The sequence below is a fragment of the Caretta caretta genome, chromosome 14 (genome assembly GCF_965140235.1).
Source record: "Caretta caretta isolate rCarCar2 chromosome 14, rCarCar1.hap1, whole genome shotgun sequence".
NCBI classification, from domain to species: domain Eukaryota; kingdom Metazoa; phylum Chordata; order Testudines; family Cheloniidae; genus Caretta; species Caretta caretta.
In genome coordinates this window covers 33,315,196-33,334,849 of record NC_134219.1, presented here as the reverse complement: position 1 = coordinate 33,334,849, position 19,654 = coordinate 33,315,196, and the positions used below count along the sequence as shown (strand labels likewise).

General features: G+C 53.3%; 1 non-coding gene across 1 annotated transcript; it reads left to right on the top strand.

Annotated features, from left to right (window-relative positions):
* The first annotated feature begins 5,339 nt into the window (after positions 1 to 5,339).
* Positions 5,340 to 5,413, top strand: TRNAN-GUU (transfer RNA asparagine (anticodon GUU)). Its single transcript has one exon. It is a non-coding gene; the product is annotated as a tRNA-Asn (tRNA).
* Positions 5,414 to 19,654: the final 14,241 nt, after the last annotated feature.

The following is a 19,654-nucleotide window of genomic DNA, read 5'->3' as shown; positions in this document are numbered from 1 at the left end:
TCCTAATGCGCGCTCCCTTTTAAATAGTACCATGCCAGCAGAGCTGAGCTACATCGGTGTGGTTTTCTTTGAAGTCGCAGTGTATTCTTTGGCTAAGAACATAAGAAGGGCCAGACTGGGTCAGAGCAAAGGTCCATCCAGCCCAGTATCCTGTCTGCCGACAGCGGCCAACACCAGGTGCCCCAGAGGGAGTGAACCTAACAAGCAATGATCAAGTGATCTCTCTCCTGCCATCCATCTTCACCCTCTGACAAACAGAGGCTAGGGACACCATTCCTTACCCATCCTGGCTAATGGCCATTCATGGACTTAACTTCCATGAGTTTATCCAGTTCTCTTTTAAACCCTGTTATAGTCCTAGCCTTCACAACCTCCTCAGGCAAGGAGTACCACAGGTTGGCTGTGCGCTGTGTAAAGAAGAACTTCCTTTTATTTGTTTTAAACCTGGTGCCCATTAATTTCATTTGGTGGCCCCTAGTTCTTGTGTTATGGGAACAAGTAAATAGCTTTTCCTTAGTCACTTTCTCCGCACCACTCATGATTTTATAGACCTCTAATCACTGTTTACATCTCATGTTACTGTAGCTCTGTAAGTGGCTATGGGCCATCTCACTGTGTGATGTTTGGGTAGGTTGTGATTGTTCATGGAGGGGGAGGTGAAAGTTAAAAATGTGACTGGGTATCAGAAAGTATTTCAAATAATCTAGTGCCAGAAAATGACCTTGAATGTGACAGCAGGTGGCTCCTCTGGGACCTTCTGCAAAGAAAAGCAAAACAGAGAAAGAAAAAGGAACACTTCAGCACCAGGGGGAAAGGCAGTTTCCTGTGTTTCTGAAGCTATCCGATTCCGTTTCTGAGCAAGTTGCAGTGTGAGAGAGAAATTCATCAAATTGAAACGTATGTCGTGCTACGTCCCTACAGCACTCGTGCAAGGGAAGTTGAACCAAATTACCATGGTGAGCTTCAGAGACGCAAGCTGTTAAATGATGCAAAAACCAAGCTGAAAAGACAAATGGCTCAGATTTTGTTTCAGAGTAACAGCCATGTTAGTCTGTATTCACAAAAAGAAAAGGAGTACTTGTGGCACCTTAGAGACTAACCAATTTATTTGAGCATGAGCTTTCGTGAGCTACAGCTCACTTCATCAGATGCATACCGTGGAAACTGCAGCAGACTTTATATATACACAGAGAATATGAAACAATACCTCCTCCCACCCCACTGTCCTGCTGGTAATAGCTTATCTAAAGTGATCATCAGGTGGGCCATTTCCAGCACAAATCCAGGTTTTCTCACCCTCCACCCCCCCACACAAATTCACTCTCCTGCTGGTGCTAGCCCATCCAAAGTGACAACTCTTTACATAATCAAGTCGGGCTATTTCCTGCATAAATCCAGGTTTTCTCACATCCCCCCCACCCCCAAACACACACAAACTCACTCTCCTGCTGGTAATAGCTCATCTAAACTGACCACTCTCCAAGTTTAAATCCAAGTTAAACCAGAACATCTGGGGGGGGGGGGTAGGAAAAAACAAGAGGAAACAGGCTACCTTGCATAATGACTTAGCCACTCCCAGTCTCTATTTAAGCCTAAATTAATAGTATCCAATTTGCAAATGAATTCCAATTCAGCAGTTTCTCGCTGGAGTCTGGATTTGAAGTTTTTTTGTTTTAAGATAGCGACCTTCATGTCTGTGATTGCGTGACCAGAGAGATTGAAGTGTTCTCCGACTGGTTTATGAATGTTATAATTCTTGACATCTGATTTGTGTCCATTTATTCTTTTACGTAGAGACTGTCCAGTTTGACCAATGTACATGGCAGAGGGGCATTGCTGGCACATAATGGCATATATCACATTGGTGGATGTGCAGGTGAACGAGCCTCTGATAGTGTGGCTGATGTTATTAGGCCCTGTGATGGTGTCCCCTGAATAGATATGTGGGCACAATTGGCAACGGGCTTTGTTGCAAGGATAAGTTCCTGGGTTAGTGGTTCTGTTGTGTGGTATGTGGTTGTTGGTGAGTATTTGCTTCAGGTTGCGGGGCTGTCTGTAGGCAAGGACTGGCCTGTCTCCCAAGACTTGTGAGAGTGTTGGGTCATCCTTTAGGATAGGTTGTAGATCCTTAATAATGCGTTGGAGGGGTTTTAGTTGGGGGCTGAAGGTGACCGCTAGTGGCGTTCTGTTATTTTCTTTGTTAGGCCTGTCCTGTAGTAGGTAACTTCTGGGAACTCTTCTGGCTCTATCAATCTGTTTCTTTACTTCTGCAGGTGGGTATTGTAGTTGTAAGAAAGCTTGACAGAGATCTTGTAGGTGTTTGTCTCTGTCTGAGGGGTTGGAGCAAATGCGGCTGTATCGCAGAGCTTGGCTGTAGACGATGGATCGTGTGGTGTGGTCAGGGTGAAAGCTGGAGGCATGCAGGTAGGAATAGCGGTCAGTAGGTTTCCGGTATAGGGTGGTGTTTATGTGGCCATTGTTTATTAGCACTGTAGTGTCCAGGAAGTGGATCTCTTGTTGTTGTTCTAAATCAGCCATAAAAATGTTGGCATACTGTGGTGCCATGCGGGTACCCATAGCAGTGCCGCTGATCTGAAGGTATACATTGTCCCCAAATGTGAAATAGTTATGGATAAGGACAAAGTCACAAAGTTCAGCCACCAGGTTAGCCGTGACATTATCGGGGATAGTGTTCTTGACGGCTTGTAGTCCATCTTTGTGTGGAATGTTGATTTTGTTGTTGCTATTATCATTATTATTACTGGGCTAGGTTGATTGGGTTTTTTTGTCTGTGAAAGAAATTTTGGACATATTGGTAGATACATTCTTTCATTATTAGTCATTATTCTTTCTATTATGTAAAGCATTTTTAAATTTAGTTCAGAATTGTTGTACAGCCCTCCACCTTTGACCAAAAAAGCAAAAGAACAACAAAAAAGACAAGACTGTGCAAAGCACTGGTTTGTTCTGTGTTTAGGTCCAGTAAAGATAGGACACAACTGTACCTTATATTTATTATTGAGTCTGCAAAAAATCCCTATGTAAATATGCACATGTAATTTATTTGTTTGTTTTTCCTAAGGTTAGTTAAGTATTGTCAGAGCCGCATGCTGAGGCTGCCAAAAATTTGTGAGAACCCCGGCTCTAGAAAGTGTGAGGATTTGGTTTTCTATGTAACCATTACTTTCCAGTATTTATTTATTCACTCTCGCTTGCATCTCTGTTCTTTGATGATAAACTCATTCCTGTTTTCTGTATATCTAAGTGCTGGGTTCTCAATAGAGTGGTTGGCCTGAATTGAATCTTACAAGCTGCTGTGGACCGCGCCTGAGGGAAGAGAGTCACAGTTCTGCGTGTGCTCAGTGGAACAGGCTGAGCACTCCCGAGGGACGCTCAGAGGCTTTGGGGGTGTCGATCGCTAACCTGTACACAGAGAGTGAGGCCTGCAGGGGGCTGGAAGGTCAGGCCTGCGCTGCCAGGGGTGGTGGTTTGAGAGAGCTGACCCATGGCAGGCCTGGACAAGGCTCCCCCAAAGGTGCCTCGTTTGCCTGCTATGAATCGCTCCAACGGGCACACGTCCCCGGCTCATTCCACCCCTGCACCCCCCAGGTACAGCCCGCACAAGGCATTCTGCCAGGGGCGAGGAGAACACGTGAGCTTCTGCCCTTCCGTCCCATTCCTGCTGCTTGCCCGGAGCTAGGCTGCCTGCGATGGGTTTTCAGTGTTTGCTACTTTCAGTGGGTTTAGCGTGTGAGTGACTGTGGGAGGGGAAAAGAGAGTCGGAAAGTTGTATCCCGAGGGTTTAGGGAAGCATCAACCTCCACCGTCCCATGAAAGCCGTGGCAAATCAAGTATGTGAGGCGGTGCAGGGCGGTAGTTCACACTCCACCGCGTATGTCAGCCTGCAATGCAAGGAGGGGGGTGCACCAGACGTCTCTCTTTTCCTTGCTCGCCTGGACCCAACCCCAGTGATGATAGGGGGGATTTCTGGTTGGCTGTACCGGGCCTGCTACCCAGCAGTGTCTTGAGCCCACTCCCGGTGAAAATTCTCACCCTTCATCTCACAAATAGGGTGCAGGCCGTATCAGGCCATACTGGGGTTGGCATTAGCTCTGCTCACCCCAGGGCCCTGGGCAGCAGATGGTTCAGATTCTCAGTTGGTTTTAAGAGCCATGGCAGGAGAGGGGAGGTAGGAGCCCCTTAAAACTATATTGGGCACAGACAGGCTCCTGAGAAGTTTGATTTGTCCCATGGCCCCGTCCCCACTCTGCCCCTTCCCCCAAGGCCTCACCCTCGCGCCCCCTCTTCCTGCGCCCAGGGAGTCAGCGCCCACAGCAGGTGTGTAAGACTAAGTGACGCGCGTGTGTGTGACAGAGAGAGAGAGAGAGAGAGAGGGGTTAGATAATTTCTGTATTGATAAACACAAGAGTTCAAAATGAGTCAGGCCTCAAAACCGTGAGACCCACTTAAAAATCATGAGACTTAAAATACTAAATGCAGAGTTTTTTATCTGCTGGTTTGTGAGCCTTTGGCGATCATGGTGTGGAACCAGGAAGAGTAGTGTCGTCCCCAGGGGGAGCCAGCAGGGCCGGGGCAGAGAAGGGTATACAGTTCTGGGGGGGAGGGGGGGCACGGCAGGGGGGTCCAGGTCCAGGCCCAGGCCCAGGCCCAGGTGAGTTCAGTTTCAACAGCTGGAGGTGGTGGTGCAGGGTACGGGGAGACTGAGGCACATGTGCCGGGCTGGGCTACCTACACTCAGAGCCCTGGGTATAAACAGAGAGACTCAGCCTAAGCAATTGCTTGGGGCCCCCAGCAGTTCAAGGGGGGGGCCTAGTCCCTTTTTTTATTATAAGAACTTGTCTGTTTTAGTATTGGGGGAGGGGCCAAAAGGCAACTTGCGGGGAGGGAGAGGACGGGATGGGGCGGGTCAGAGCCTGTCTGCAAGCTGGGGAGAGAGAGAGAGACACACACACACCCCCAGCGCCTGTCTTCCCACTTCCACATTGTAAGGTGGGGGGGAGGACCGAGGGTGCGGGGCCTCAGGGGAAAGGGTGGTGCAGGGGGCAGTGCCCCGGTTCGGGCGCCAGTGGTCCCATCCCCCTCCCAGCACACACACTTTTAGGTACTTCCACTGCCCCGGAAAGCCGAGTGTGGGGGGACTGGGCTGTCGCCCCTCCGCAGCCAGCTGCTGCACACAGGGCCTGCCAGGGAGGGGCTGCGGCTCGCTGGGAAGCTGAGCCCGGGCAGGGATCGGGCTGCTGCTGCCGCCCCTCCCCAGCCAGGCTCTGCCCAGCAGCTGGCTATGGCCACTTGCTCCCTGCCTGGGGCCTGGCTGCCCAGTCTCTGTGGCGCAATCAGTTAGCACGTTCGGCTGTTAACCGAAAGGTTGGTGGTTCGAGCCCACCCAGGGATGCGGACCTGCTTTGGGGGGGTAGGGATAGCTCAGTGGTTTGAGCATTGGCCTGCTAAACCCAAGGTTGTGAGTTCAATCCTGGAGGGGGCCATTTGGGATTTGGGGCAAAAAGTGGGGATAGCTCTTGCTTTGAGCTGGGGGTTGGACAAGATGACCGGCTGAGGTCCCTTCCAACCCTGATAGTCTATGAACAGGGGGAGGGGCGGAGCAGCAGGAGGACACAGCCCCGCCCCTCCCACCCACATGTCTGGAAGACGCGCCTAATAAGGTATCATACGTCACTTTGGGCCGGTTTCCCCGACAGTCTATAGCGGGGGTGGTCAAACTATGGCCCGCGGGCCAGGGGACCCTCCTGCCCGGCCCCTGAGCTGCTGGCCCGGGCGACTCGCCCACTTCCCCGCAGCCTCAGGCCAGGCGCTCTCCCCAGCAGCTGGCTACGCTGCATTGAGCCGCATCGGGGGGGGGGGGCTCCATCCCGCTCCCCGATGCGCCTCATATGGATCATTCCGTGTCGGTGTCCCCGGATCTCGCGGCGTGGCGTATTTAAGGAGGACACCCACGCCCAGCCCGAGCCATAAGCCCGGGAGGCGGTGACACAAGAGCGGGGAGCGCTGCGGGATCCTGACCGGCTGGAGCCTCTGCTCTTCGCCCGCTCCCCGGGGACAGACAGCTGGGTGCATTTCCCTTCAGTGTTGCTGACCTGCCCAGCTGAGCGCGGCTGCAGCCGCGGGACCCTCTCCCCGAGCCTGGCGGCTCCCGGCGGGGCAGCCCGTCCCCTCGCTGCTCCCTCTGCCTGCCAGCCGGGTTCGCTCTGAGCCCGCTCCAGGGGACACGAGCCTGGGCGAGCTGCAAGCCAGGATCCAGGCGCCGGCTGCCCAGGGAGCGAACAGGGGCTGGGGGTCTCCACCAGCAGGTGAGGAGGGGCTGGTGTTGTGCACGGATCGGGGAGGGGGCGAGCAGGGAGGTGCCGGGTGGGGGGGGGGAGGAGAAGACCTGGGTGGGTGCATCGATCACACTGGGGAACCCCGGGTCTATTAGGGAGGGGGTTGTGTGCTGACCAGATGGGGGCAGGGGCGGGTGGGGTCTATTGGGGAGGGGGCTGTGCGCTGACCAGATGGAAGGAGGGTTAAGGGGGGCAAAATAGGCGGGTAACCTGCAGGAGCTGAAGTTGCCTCCCGAGACAAGAACTCTGCTGCTGGGCAGCAAATCACGAGCGCGGACCGTTTTGGGGTGGAAGGGGAAATGATTTTTCTCTGCAGTGAGAGAAGATGTCACCATTGGTCCCCAGGGCAGACTTTGTTTCTTTGTCTTTTAACTGATGGGCCAAAGTGTCCTAACACCCCCTCTGAACTGCCGTCCCGGCAGCGTCGCGTGTCTCAGCCCGCTGTGGGGGGGTCCGGGGCTGACCCTCACTTGGGGTCCCAAGAGAGCCCTGGGGACGAGGCGCTGAAGGACGGGATCTTAGTGGAGGGCAGCTAAAGAGATTTTATTCTAGCAAAGCGCCAGGTCTCTGCCTAAAGCACCGATCTCCTGCCTGCTCTGAAATCCACCCGCTGACTTGGAGCCTTGACAGTTTGTGTGCCTCGGGGGGGGCCCACAGGGCCATTTGGACAAGGGATTTCTGAGATCCCCTCCTCCCTCAAACAAAGCCCCCAACCAGCTAAAGTTGACCTGCTTTCCTTACAGCCAGGGCTGAGATCACTGCACCAGGGTTTTAAATGCATCCGATGCAGTGAGCTGTAGCTCCTGAAAGCTTATGCTCAGATAAATGTGTTCGTCTCTAAGGTGCCACAAGTCCTCCTGTTCTGTTTTTAGGCGGCTGAGAGTTCTCCCAGCAGAGTGCAGGGCATCCCCCAGCCCTTTCGGGGAGATCAAATGACCACGTTATGAACCACTTTGATTCTAGGTTGGCCGGCTGCTGAGCCGGTGTGAGACTCACACGCCAAGCAGATCACGCTGTGCCCGTGCAGGGAGAGAGGGGAAGGAGCTTGAAAGCTATTTATGACCCCAGGGGGAATGGTCCAGCCATTGAACCGCAGCGGGCACCATGAATTCATGCAGAACAGGTCCATCCATGGCTATGAGCCAAGATGGGCAGGGATGGTGTCCCTAGCCTCTGCCAGACGCTGGGAATGGGCAAGAGGGGATGGATCACTTGATGATTCCCTGTTCTATTCATTCCCTCTGGGGCACCTGGCCCTGGCCACTGTCAGAAGACAGGACACTGGGCTGGATGGACCTTTGGGCTGACCCAGTGTGGGAGGTCTTATGCTCTTAGGAGTTCAAATCCAAGCCTTGGTAGGAAATCTGTATCTTAAAAAAAGGAGGCATCTTGCTCTAATCTGCCTCTCTCCAAGGGTTTTTATTGTTATTATTATTATTTATTTTGGGGAAACTTAATCCAAATACAGCAGAATACTCAGAAGGTGCTAACCCTGTCTTTGAAATGACAATGAATTCCACATGCAAATGCTTGCTGGGAGCGGAGGGTGAGAAGGACGGAAGAGTGGCTGGGAATAGGGGCAGAGAGGGGTTGAGGTTGGGGGCTAGGTGGGGTGGGGCACTGAGAAGGGAGGAGTGGGGGAGAGGGATGGGGACTGGGGGAGAATAGGAGCAGGGGTGTGTGGGCCATGATCTGGCACCTCCCAGCCCATATATGGCTGACACCCCCATGGGATCTGGGAGCTAGAAGGCCTTGGCCTGTCCTTGAGGAGTCTGAGCCTGTTTCCCTAAAACTTCCCATGTATGCCTGTCCCTTGTGCGAGTGGCAGGATCTGGGGGAGGGGGGAGGGCCCTGGCCGACTCTGTAGTTCTGACCCCACCCACTGTGCCCTCCATCCTCATGTGAGCATGGTTCTGGGGGGCCATTGCTTTTGAGGGAGGGTCGTGTGCCCCCTCCCTCCCAATGATCCTCGACCCCCTCATGTGAGCTGGGCTCTGTGGGTCCCTGCCCCTCTGGGGGTGTCTGAGCACCTCTTCCTGCACCCCCTGTGAGCCAGTATGTGGGGAAGCCCTACCACTGTGGGTGTGGAGCGGAGAACAGGCATACTGGGAGCATGCTCCAAGAACACACCGCTGACACCAGGGTGAGGAGCTGAGTCCAGGCACGCTTGGTGCATATCCCAGGCTCTCCAGCAGTGGGGATGAGAATATCCACGGCCATGAATGGAGCAGTTCCAGAATATCGAGTTCAGCAAATCTCAGCCACCTAAAAGCCAGGAAATACAGGTACGTGCCCAGGTAGCCGTAACTCCGCCCTCTGAGTGATGTCCCAACAGGTCCATCATACGCTCACACTCGGCCTTTTCACTGTCATGGGCAGGAGCTGCCTCCGCTTGCCCAGTGCTCAAACACTAAGCACAATCCCTGCACAATACTGCACATGTGAAATGTACCAACCACTTCCCACTCACTCACTGGATACCATCTAACCGTAGACTTTCCCTTACCCACCATTCAACCCACAGCCTGCTCTGGCATCCCACCTCACTGCTGCCAATCCCCGTGGCAAGACCCCCCAGTGCCTTGCTACTGAGACAACATACACAAGTTTGCAACAAAATGAGGCAGACTGGATCCTCAAGGTACAAGGCTTCCTGCGCTTTGATGGGGTGGGGGCAACCCCTGGTTTCCTCGTAGCCCAGTCACAGCTCGGACACTCCTCAAACTAACGCCTATCACCTCTCTCGACCTGCCCCACCCTTCAGTACAGCTACAGGTCCCACAGAGAGTGCAGCTGCTGTACATGCCGATAATCCCAGTGCCTATTGCCTGCTCCAGGGAGCAGAGTTGAGGTTGCCTGGGCATGGACCGTAACTCTGTAATTCCCAGGTTTCTGATGCTTGAGTTTTGCCAATGCCCACGTTCTGGAAGGGAAGGAGCTGTCCCTGCCTGGCAAGCCGGACCTCTGCCTGCATGAAGTCTCTGCTGTTTAACTGATTTCAGATTCCTGCCCCTGGTTGGAGCTGAATTCACACTGCTGCTGGGTGGTGGGGCGGAGGGGGGGGGACAGTCTCTCGGAGCCCGACAAGTCTTGTCCATCCCCGCGGCCTTTCAACCCTCTGGCTCTCTTTCTGTGCATGCTCAGTGTAGTCCAGGGGTCCTCAAACTGGGGGTCGTGAGGTTATTATGTGGGGGTCACGAGCTGTCAGCCTCCACCCCCAAACCCTGCTTCATCCCCAGCCATTATAACAGTGTTAAATATATTAAAGTGGTTTTTAATGTATAACGGGGGGGGGGTTGCACTCAGAGGCTTGCTGCGGGGAAGGGGTCACCAGGACAAAAGTTGGAGAACCACTGGATAATCCATTTGGTTCTTGGGCTGGAGGCACAACCCTAAAAGGAGACGCACGCGCTTTTGCCTCTCGTGTTCTCCGTTTTGCTCCGGCTGGTGGGGCTGCAGGGGTAGCTGCTGCCCCTGTCCCAGGCTGGCTAGGGGGAAGGGAGGGACAGGGACCCTGGTCTGGAAGCACTGGGAATGAATTCTCAGCCAATCAGATTGTGGGGCGTGACACCAGGAGCATGGGCGAGGGTATGAAGCCAGAGAACTGGGTGGGGAATGGAGGGGCAACAGCTCCGGAGCCCATTGGGGTGGCATTGGGACAGGGGTGCTTGGGAGAGACACCACTGGTCACAATCCTGTAAGTGGGAAGTGGATGAACACGAGTAAATGTCACCACGTGCCTGAGGGATCCCAGCAGGCCAGGGCCAAGGACTGAAGTGAGATCCCTCCATCTGGTCCCTCCAGGGCGTGGTGAGGGGATATAAGGGGGGAATCCTGATACGGGGACCCCACAACCGGTTCTAAACAATGGAGGCAATGTTGTGACTGACAGGTCTGGGAGGAACTGTCCGAGCTCCCCTTAGAGAGAAGCTTGCCACGTTCAGACAATCTGCATGGGGCCAGGAGGTGACCAGCCCTGCAAACCAGCTGCCCAGCCACCCCAGAGGGGCCTGATCCCAACCCAGCGCTCGCCTGGAGCCCAGATGGATCCAGCAGCTTCTCCCTCTGCCGGGGCACCGCAGCCCACAGGGCATCTTCATGGCAGGGATGGGCCTGGCACAGCCCCAGGTACCGCACTTCTCTGCCCGGGACGGGGACGGGGAGAGGCTAAACACGGACCCTGCAGGGCTGAGCAGCAGCAGGTGCAGCTGGCTGGTCCCTGTGCGGATTCTCCCCATTGGGATCTGCTGCAGCTGCTCTTTGGGGGGCAGGGAAGGGGCCCTATGGCCAGGCAGGGGGCGCAGCTGTGTGTGCAATGGGTGCAGGGGCTGGAGTTGGGGGGGAGGTTGTGGGAACTGGGGTGGGTGGGATGAGGGATTTCAAAACAGCTGTAACGAGTGGACTGAAATGGTTCCATTGACTTTTTTTTTAGGAAAAATTGGGTGTTTGATTCAAGGCAAGTTTTTGTGGAAAGTGTCGGCTTTAATAGAAAACATTCACTGTCTTCCTGGAAAATTCAAAAACCAAAAATTGTCCTGTTTTCAATCATTCTGGACTAATTTTTGCTGATTCTGGTAGAAGATTTTGGCGGGGTTGGCCATTTTTGTCGGAAGTTTTTCTTGTTCTAGCCCTCCTGGCTGGGGAGAAAAGCTTGAAAAGGTGACCCCTAAGGGCTGCACCACCAGGAGATCAAGAACAGAACCCAAAGTTGTTTTCAAAATCTCATCTTGTTTCTGCCAATCTGATGGTTTTGGGGGGCTCTGACTTGTGATTTTTCGTCACTGGGGGTTGGCCACATGGGCTAGAACCAGCTTGGCCAGGATCCAGATGTTAACCCCAGTGTAGAGGGCCCTGGCAGTGGCCCATACCCATCAGCTGTGGGGGACAGGAGAGAGATTTGATGTGTTCCCTGAAGTTCAAATTACCAAGAGAAGCGGCTGGGGAGACGCATTATAAACTGGGGGATCAGTGACATTCAGGACGAGGCAACATTGAAAATACTCAGCAGTGTTAGAGTTACTTTGCTCTGACACTCTCAGCCCTAGTGGAGCAGAGCCCCCGGCCCTTCCCTGAACACACCCACAGATACCCCTGCAATGGGGGTCCAGAGCTAGGAGCGGAGCAGGGGGACCCCTGGGCACCAAATCCTCACCGCACTCTCCTCTCCCTGTTCTCTCTCTCTCTCCAGATCCAGCCAGCCGGAGCGGGGTGGAAGCTCCTCCCGCCCCACAGGGACCCCCTGCTGCAGCTGTCGTGAGTAAGTGTTGGGGAGCGAACCCCTCTCCCAGGCTGGGATCTCGGTGTCTGGGGTGGGGGGATTTCCTGGGGGGTGTCTCTGTTCTGCGCTCTCACAGCCCCGTTTTCCTCTCTCTGTTAAATCTCCTGAGGTGGGATCCACCTTCCACCCCTCCGCTGACCTGCCTGTGCCCCTCTCCTCTCTCTGCCAGGCCCCTGCCTTCGCTTGGAGCTCTCGCTGGGGAGGGGCTGCTGCTGCTGACTCTGCTCTGAGCTCTGTCTGAGGATGGGGGAGATGCACTCGGCCCCTGGAGGGGTCAGGAACCGAAGGTAGAGAGTATCTTGCAGGGGTTCCTGTTTCAAACCGATCGCTGCACCCAGGACCTGCTGCACTGGGAGAGCCATCGAGGGCCTGATTCTGGGAGCTGCCTCCTCTGAGAATCGGCCCAGAGACGCCTGGGAACTAGTTCATGGTTTGAGATTGTCTAGCTCGGCATTAGTCCAACTGGGAGTCCTGACCCAAAAGGGGGTTGCAAGGCTATGGTGGGGGGAGGGGGGGTCAAGAGGTCACAAAAATATTCTCAGGGGAGGGGGGCAGGAGGGGAAGAGGGCTACAACAGCTGCCCCTCTCCAGCTGCCCAGCTCTGAGGGCAGTGCCCCGCCCGTAGCAGCCCAGAAGTGAGGGTGGCAATACCATGCGTATGTTTCTATGAGTCCGTACAGTAACTTGCTATGACTGTTTGGGGGTCGGGGGTTGTCATAGCCTGAAATACTTTCAAAGTGGGGCCAGCAAAACCAAAAGTTTGAGAAGCCCGGGTCTGGCTTATTCTGATACCTGTTGCTCCCAGCCTTCCCCCAGCTGGTTTTATAGAGCTGGTGAGGCTCTTCCTCCCCATCTAGTGTCCGATGATAGTAAAGCAAGAGGGAAAAAAGTGATCCAGGCAACTACAGACCCATTCATCTAAGCAAAAAGAAAAGGAGGACTTGTGGCACCTTAGAGACTAACCAATTTAGTTGAGCATAAGCTTTCGTGAGCTACAGCTCACTTCATCGGATGCATTCAGTGGAAAATACAGTGAGGAGATTTATATACACACAGAACGTGAAAAAATGGGTGTTATCATACACACTCACTTCAGATGAGCTATTACCAGCAGGAGAGTGGAAGGGGGGAAAGAAAACCGTTTGTAGTGATAATCAAGGTGGGCCATTTCACTCTCACAAATCTTGGGAGACAGGCCAGTCCTTGACTACAGACAGCCCCCCAACCTGAAGCAAATACTCACCAGCAACCACACACCACACAACAGAACCACTAACCCAGGAACCTATCCTTGCAACAAAGCCCGTTGCCAACTGTGTCCACATATCTATTCAGGGGACACCATCATAGGGCCTAATAACATCAGCCACACTATCAGAGGCTCGTTCACCTGCACATCTACCAATGTGATATATGCCATCATGTGCCAGCAATGCCCCCTGCCATGTACATTGGCCAAACCAGACAGTCTCTACGTAAAAGAATAAATGGACACAAATCAGATGTCAAGAATTATAACGTTCATAAACCAGTCGGAGAACACTTCAATCTCTCTGGTCACTCGATCTCTGACCTCAAAGTTGCTATATTACAACAAAATGACTTCAAAAACAGACTCCAACGAGAGACTGATGAATTGGAGCTAATTTGCAAACTGCATACAATTAATTTAGGCTTGAATAAAGACTGTGAATGGATGAGTCATTACACAAAGTAAAACTATTTCCCCATGTTTATTCCCCCATCCCCACCCCCCACTGTTCCTCAAACGTTCTTGTTAACGGCTGGAAATAGCCCACCTTGATTATCACTACAAAAGGTTTTCTTTCCCCCCCCCCCACCCTCCTGCTGGTAATAGCTCATCTGAAGTGAGTGTGTATGAGAACACCCATTTTTTCACGTTCTGTGTGTATATAAATCTCCTCATTGTATTTTCCACTGAATGCATCCGATGAAGTGAAGTGAAGTGAAGTGCATCCAACTATACTCTTAGCCCAGCAGAAGAATCTGTCCTATCTCGGGGCCTCTCCTTCTGCCCCTGCACTTATTCCCTTCACCTGGGGACAGGTTCAGTTGAGCTACTACCCCTTTCATGGCCATCTCACCCTGGGACAGCCTGAAACTGGAAACCTGTGCTCGAACAAGAACTGTTTGCTAGGACAGGTGCTGAAGACACAATGGAAGAGGAAATCCTTTGGACTGGATTGAAATTATTCCAAAGGAAAGTGAATGAGAGAAAATGTCCAGCGTTACCCTCCTAGCAAAAAAAAAGAATTAAGGTCAGAAAGGACCGTTCTGTCCATCTTCTGTGCAACACAGGCCCTAGAACGTCACCGAGCACTTCCTCCAGAAAACCTACGACATGGGACTGAGCCAGAGCACGTCTTCTGGAAAGACATCTCCATGCATTAGAGCCAGCTGGTCAGAAACAATCTTTCTTCTGCAGTGACTTGAAGTTAAAGGACATGGAGACAAAGAAAACCTCGACTCGGGTTCTTACTGGAGCTGAAGCAGAGAGGCCAGGACAAACACGGCTAGGGCCCAGGACTGACTATCAGCAGATCTGCCATTTTCTATTCCTGGCTTTTTGACCATGAGCGAATCTCTTTGCTTCTCTGTGCCTCAGTTTCCATGACTATAAAATAAAGCTAATCAAGGTTCTGTTTTTTTCTCTCCTCTTTTTCAAGGCGGGACACTTAGAAACATTTGGGGCCTGTCTACGCTACCAGTCCAGAGTGTATTTGTAAGCTGATGACCCCCACATGTTGTTCAGAAGCTATGGATGACACAAGCTCCGAAGGTTGTTCTGTGCTTAGCCCCTATGGCACAGCTGGGCCGGGCGGCCTTTTCTTACTGTGCTGTGTGGAGCAGGTTCTGGGCACTAGGGATATGAAGAGGCTCTCGGGGACTAATTCTTGAAAATAAATATCAATGAACTGCAACCCAAATAAAAGATCACTGCTGCTAACATTGGTGGGTGATGAAATAGTAGTAGAGTGGTAATTAATGATGAGGACAGGGCAGTGACACAGAGCAATCGGATCCCTTGAGAAGCTGGACCCATTCAAAGAAAACACGTTTGAAAATAACCAAAGGAAGGGTCCTATAGCTAGCAACAAAGCATGCAGGCCACACCTACAGAGTGGGGAAGTGTATCCAGGAAAGCACTGACTGTGAAGAGGATTTTGGGGCCATGCTGGGCAAGCCATTCAACATGAGCACCCAGGGTGATGCTGTGGTGAACAGGGCTAAAGCCATCATTAGATGTATGAAAAGAGGAGTGAGGCGCATAGGGAGGTGACACACCATGGGGAAGACTGATCATGGAATCCTGCATCCAGTTTTGGCTTCCACCTTTGAAAAAAGATTTTGAAATCTTGGAGATGGGGCAGCAAAAAGCAATGAAACGTTTTGAGGGCTGGAGAAAAATGCCTGCGAATGAGCTATTGAAAGAGCTCATCCTGTTTAGATGATAAAAAAAGATCGGGAGGTGACGTCATTGAAGTGTTGAAGTGACTTCATGGAGAGAAAATATCGGGTATTAAAGGGCTCATGAATCTAGCAGAGAAAAGCATAACAAGACCCAGTGGCTGGAAACTCAAAAGAGACCAATTCGTATTCGAAAGAGGGCACACATATTCAACCGTGAGGATGAATCACCAAAGGAACAAACTAGAAAGGGAAGTGGTGGGAATTCCCCACCTCTTGATGTCTTCTAATGAAGACTAGATGCCTTTCTGGAACGTTTGTAGTCAAAAACCAGCTCCTATGCTCTACAGAAAGCATGTGATGTGCAGGGGGTCAGATGACATGCTCTAATTGTCTCTTCTGTCCATAAAGTCTGCTCATTTATGAAAAACTGAGCATAGCATGGGGAGAAGCCTCTGATGTTTTACTGTGTTCGGCTTGAGCCCACAATGAATGCTCATTGAGAGGGGTGATCCAGGGGAAGCAGGTCAAACATCCAATGTAGTTGGAGAGGGGCGGGACATCAGCACTGCAAGGGAGGGGTGGGTGTGGCAGTGACATCACAAGGGCCTTTGGCAGGACCTCAGCCTATTGGACAAAGGTGGTGGGGAGGCGATGACCTCACAGAGAGATCTTGACATCAGCCAGGCAGGACAGGGGTGCAGGACAGGGGCAACCTCGGAGATCCCTGTGGCTTTGCTTCAGCACGTCTCCTTCTCGAGGTCTCTCCTGGAGGACTGAGAGAGCATTCACTTGCACGTACGTGAGCGCAAGGAGGACCCTCTTCGGAGTTTTCTCCTATTCTTTTCGTGGTTTTGCTCGAAAACAGACGTCCCTGTATAGAAGGTAAGAGCCTCGGAGAAGTTTGGAACCTGCTCAGTCTGATCCATGAGGTGCCGGCTGATTTTTAGGAAAGGAAAACATTAGATTGTGGGGGCAGTATTTTATTTCCGACCTAGGACTTTGTCCCTTAGAATTACTGGGGACATTGGGGTTTCTCCTTTTTGTTTTCCCTTTTCCTCTGTCCCTCCTACCTTTCTCTTCTTGCTTCCTTTGTCCTATTCCTCTGCTCTCCTCCCACCACCAGGAGCTCTGTGGGTGGAGCGGGGGGCAGGGGGGTTGTGGGAGGCCCTCACAGAGAGGTGAGACTGGACTAGTGCTCCGAGAGTGATCCCCTCGGTGGTGACCAGGGCCATTCTTTGGGCTATTTGATGAGAGCCCTTAGCCTCCCACCCCTCAAAGTCTCAACCTTGATTGGCTGAGGAGGGGGCTATTGACAGGGAGACAACTCTGGTCTTTGTTGTTCTCTTTTATGAGCAAATAAGCAAAATACTAAGCAAATAAGTCACAACCAGTTAGATGTTTGACCAATGTGGACGCTGCTCTCCATTCATTGTCTCAGAGCAGTTCATGATCCTCTCGAACATTCCAATTCTTCTGAAATAATTGCTGAATAATTACTAGGAATAATTGTTGGTCTGTAGCTCATTTGAGAGCAACTCTGCAACTGACTGGCTGCATCAGCTAAGACAAGTCCCTGCTCCTTTATCAGCCTTCGTTTCTCCTTCTGTCAAGAACGAATAACAATCCTCTCCCACCTACCTCGCCATGGGTGGATGATGGGGATGCACTGAAGAGTGTCACTCGGAGCAGTGCAGACTAGGGGGTGTCCTATCACACTGAGCCATAGCAGATTATGACCTAATATTTGATTTGATTTGTATTTTATTGTTTTGAAATTGTGAAGAACAGCAAATATTTAGCTCTGAATCATCTGAAGCATCACATCTAATTTTCTAGAGCACAGTGTCTTCCCTTTGTGTATGACGAGACAGTTTAATGCACTGTGACGGAGAGGAGATGCTCTTTTTTTGCAAACAAATATTTTTGCAAAGAATTTTCATCCTACTTGTTACGATTTCAAGAAACAAAGTGGTTTCGTCTGAATGGATTTTCTGACAGAAAACGGTTTCCATGCAAATGTTCACACCCTATTTCCTGGGCTTTATCCCTGCCTCCAGGGGGGTTGTTGTCTGTTAGTTAGAACAGGAGTCAGGACTGTTGTCTTCTCTTTCTGGCTCCGTCAACTGCTTTGCTGTGTGACACCTTGGGTAGGTCCAATGGGAACAGGGTCAATTCTCTAACTTCAGGCAGCAGGGAGCCTGGGTGAGATAAGGGATGTTAAGGCTGCCTGCGAAGGAGAAAGGGATGTTTCCAGGTGTTGAATGTCAAGACTTCTAAACTTTGCTAAAATGGCTAGTCTCGAGAAACAAGAACTAGTTGGGGCCAAACTTTAACCATTGTCTTTTTTAAAGCCCATTCAGGGATGTGAGTCCCAGAGAGCCATAGAGAGGGGGAGCAACTTGCCCAAAGTCCCACAGATGAAGAGGCAGCAATGGAAGCAGGAGTGACCCTCCCTCTCAAAGGCAGGGGGACCAGACATTAGGGCCTGGTTGCAATTGCCAGCTGTGGGAGGGAGTGTGCGGCAGTGGTTAGTGAAGGGATCCATCCATGGCTCTGACACTCGGTGTGACCTTGAGCCAGTAGCTGAGGCCCGTTTGCCTAGAGTAGGGTTGGGGTCCCATCACTACAGCCCAGCGGGGTTGGGAGACTCCAGGAAGGTGTGTAAAGTGCTGGGATGTCAGGATCCTGGAGGCGCTGTCATCTCTGCACGAGGGCAGTGTTCTGCACCCTCCTCCTGCTGGCTGAGTTTCTCCGTCCCTTGGCAATAAGACAGACTCTTGTTTTCACAGCCGGTCGATCGCCCTCATATCATCACCCTGCCTGCTGGCTGGGCAGGGTAACTCCTGAGGTCACAACCCTCTCCAGCCTGCCTTGGGCTCGGGGAGTGAGGAGGAGGGCGAGGGACGTCTGCTGACCCTGAACATCCGCCATCCATCATACCATCACTGAGAGCAAGTGAGTGGCATTCGGGTTCCTCGGTGGCTTCCCCTGTCTGTCTGGGGAGAGGCAGAAACAGGGGAAGAGAATATCTCCAAAGGGGGATTTCATTTGCAAACAGCCCCCAAGAGCCCCTCACTCTTAGTCCAGGCAGGGGCTTCTCCAGAGCCGTCTCCAGTGTGTTTGGAAAGGTTCCAGCAATGGGGCTCCCAGCCCTTCCCTTGTGGGACACTGTTCCCCAGGCAGAGAGTCTCCCTGTGAGCTGCTGAGCCTGGAAATCAATGGGGAACGAGGAGGGCCCTGGTCTTCCTGTGCCAAGGGTCTCTGTGACTTTGACGTGGGGAATGGTTTCGCAGGAGAAGTCCGGACTCCTGGGTTCTGTTCCTTCTCTAGCCTGGGCGGGAGAGTGGCCTGGGATGACAGGAGGGGGCTGCTTGTCCAGAGTAACCGATGGTCTTTGGGACTGACCCCACTGCTGGAAAAGGATGAGACTTCCTGGCTATTGCAGCAGCAGGGATTAGGAGGGGGAACGCTGGGAGCAGATCATGCAATGAACTCCTGCCCGTGTGTGTAGATGGCACTCCCTGCACTCCTGTGGGGGCAGAGGGGGCTGCTGTGGTTGGAGCAGGGAGGAGGAGGGACGGAAAAGGGCCAGGAGTGAAAGGCTGCCTTGAGCCCAGACTCACACCTGCTTCCCGCTCGGTTCCAGGATGGCCAGGCTCCTGCGGATGTTGCGGAGGAAGGCTCTGCAGGTGGCCCCAGAGCCTGAGGGAAGCAGCTGCCGTCTTCCCAAGGGGCAGAACAAGCCCTGCGTCCCCGCTGGCGGGGAAGCAGGTCCCGTCCAGGCCAGACGGCGGGAGTGCCCGGCCTTCTGGAAAAGGACCCCGGCTCCCGGCGCAGGCGCCGAGCTGGGGGAGGCCCCGACCAGGCCCCAGTGGAGCTGGCCCAGGCTGCGGTTTGGCAGACAGGACCCAGCCCAGGAGGGGCGCCGGGCAGGGTGGCTCTGGGGCTTGTTGTGTGGGCAGCAGCGGCCCCAGGAGCCCAGCCCTCCTTCCCATCAGGAGGCCTCGCCCTGCCCGCTCTCTGAGGCCCTTCCAGCCCCCACCGGCCAGGAGGGGGAAGGTCCCTGTCCCAGCACCGGCAGCTCAGCCTGGGACAGCGGCAGCACCTGGGCCTCTCGCAGCAGCCAGGCCGACGGGCGCCACTGCTTTGTTCCAGGTGAGGAGCCAGGCTGGGCTCCGGGAGGGCTGAGGACGGGATGTGAACACCCTGGGCCCAGACGCTCTCCCAGGGATACGGGGGGGGTGTCCCCAGCCCAGGTGTCTGGCCTGAGCCCCGCGAACCCCACGGACAGCAGCAGCCGTCACACAGCTGCCCCTTCCGCACGGGGACCTGGGGGTGGGGGCGTGAAGAGCCGCTGCCAGTTGGTCCTTGCTGCTCCGGGCGGGGGGAATCGGCACCTCCCCTGGAGTCCTGGGCAGTGGAGGGGGGCTCTGCTCTGGGCTTCGGCAGCTGTTGGGGGCTGAAGGCATCCCTGAGAGGGAGGTTTGGGGCCCCATCTGCCCTGGGGGCCTGAGGTGGGAAGGGGGGTCTTGAATCCTGCTCTGCCCACCATGCCCCTGTCCTTCCCTCCCTGGTGCAGTGACCCCCC